Source organism: Dasypus novemcinctus, chromosome 13 (assembly GCF_030445035.2).
Source record: "Dasypus novemcinctus isolate mDasNov1 chromosome 13, mDasNov1.1.hap2, whole genome shotgun sequence".
NCBI classification, from domain to species: Eukaryota; Metazoa; Chordata; class Mammalia; order Cingulata; family Dasypodidae; genus Dasypus; species Dasypus novemcinctus.
In genome coordinates this window covers 13,982,368-13,984,396 of record NC_080685.1, presented here as the reverse complement: position 1 = coordinate 13,984,396, position 2,029 = coordinate 13,982,368, and the positions used below count along the sequence as shown (strand labels likewise).

General features: G+C 49.3%; 1 pseudogene; it reads right to left on the bottom strand.

Annotated features, from left to right (window-relative positions):
• Positions 1–206: 206 nt before the first annotated feature.
• Positions 207–1,175, bottom strand: LOC101443476 (RNA-binding motif protein, X chromosome-like; annotated as a pseudogene).
• Between the last annotated feature and the right edge of the window lie 854 nt (positions 1,176–2,029).

Genomic DNA, 2,029 nt, shown 5'->3' with positions numbered 1-2,029 from the left:
TTTTGGCCCATAGTTTTGTTGTTTTTAGTATCTGCTTCTGCCTCCCCCTCTATCAGATCGGCTTCCTCCACGGCCACCACCTCTGGTGCTCCGCGGCTTGAACTGCTGTAGGAATCATGTGGAGGAGGGTATCCCCTTTCCATAGAAGGGGGAAGCCCTCTTTCTTGTCTGCCAACCCGATCACGGCCACTTGAGTAGAGAGCACTTCAGCTGCTTGAGTAACTGTCTCGACTTCCACCATGTCCGTCCCGTGCGCTGCTGTAATCATAAGATGGCGGGGCCCCTCGTGTAGGTGGGGCACTACGTGAGTTACCATAACTCTCATAGGAATCTCTGTAGGACACTCCACTCGGATGATCTGAATAATCTCGATCACGACCATAGCCATCTCTATCACTAGAGCCTCTTGATGGGTAGTCATCACGTGAACTGGAAAGACCATAATCACGGTATGTATAATCTCTTGGTGGTGGTGCATAATCTCTTGTATCACGAGAATTTAGGTAATCTCTTCTTGAATAGCTGTCTTTAGTAGAATATCCATCATCTCTTGGGGACAAATAAACATCTCTACGAGAGGGCAAGTATTCTCTTCATGGCGGGCCTCCATAACTATCTCTTCCACGTGATACAGGAGCTCTCCCTCCCGTTCCACTGCTGCTGCGAACTGGTCCTGAGGGAGCAGATCTTTTAGGAGGAGGTCCCCCACTTCGTGGTGGTGGTCCTCTTTTCCCTGGAAGTGGTCCCCTAGAAGAGGTCATGTTAAAATCCATGGAATAGCCACCATCATCCATGCGCCCTCCACGTGAGGGAGGTCCTCTGGTTCCTCCGCTTCTCCTCTTCCACCTCTAAGACCTCTAGGAGGGCTCCTGATTCTTGGAAGTGGAGGTGGTCCACTCTACCACTTTCAAATGATGGTTTAGTGGCTGGTTCTACCTTGATGGCTTTTCCATCTAAGGACTTTCCATTACGTCTCTGGCTGCATCCTTGGCATCTGCCAGGCTTTCAAAGGTGACAAAAGCAAAACCTCTCGACTTGCTGATTTCACGGTCCTTCATCAAGAGTACTTCCACTATTCGTCCATATTTGCCAAACACTGCTTCAAGGGCTTTCTCATTTGTTTCTGTATTGAGCCCTCCAATGAAGAGTTTTCCTGGACGGTCTGCTTCAACCATTTTTTTTCCCGGAGTTGGAGAATCGAGAACGGTTTCAAGCTTCCAGGAACTAGCCAACAGGTGCTTCCTAGCGACTCAGCAGGCTTGCAGGCTGCCAGGTCGGGGGAGAGGATACAAGGCGAAAGCCCCTAGCACTACTGCGCAACAAGCCTGGTGGGCATATTTTATGACACCTAGCTCACACCCTGGTGACATATTTGCCCCTGGTGGGGAAGGAACAAAGTTACTCTGCTACAATGCACAAACACAAGAGAAGGGGGCTGCGAGTAGAACACCTCCCTGTGTTGGCCACTGCTGGCTGTGAGGAACCAAAGCCCACTAGCTAAGCTGACCTTGCTCTCTCTCTTCTCTTTGTGAGTAAAATGTCTTTCCATTAGAGCCTGAGTGAGACGACCCCAACACCTGAATTGGAGTGGGTTGCCATCTCTTAAGATGTCTCTACTTCCAACCAGCGAAAACAAAGACGATACAGTGCATTGGTTTAACAAAGGGAACTTGTTGGCTGATGGTTTCCGAGGCTGGAAGGCTTGCATCATTCTGGGGTCAGTATCCTCTGGCTGGCTAGAAATCTTTGGGGTTTCTTGGCTTTTCCATCGTATGGCAATGCACATGTGCCATCTTTTGCCTCCTCTTCCAACTTCCGGCTGCTCCCCATGGCTTTCTTCCTCTGTGTAGCCATCTCTGTAAGAACTCCAGTAGCAGGGTTAAAATACATCCAGATTCAGCTGGGCCACACCTTAACAGAAGTAGCCTCATTAGAAGGTCCTATTTACAATGACTTCATACCCATAGGAATGGGTTAAGATTAGGAACATGTTTTGCTGGGGTACATAGCCCCAAGCCACACAGATACC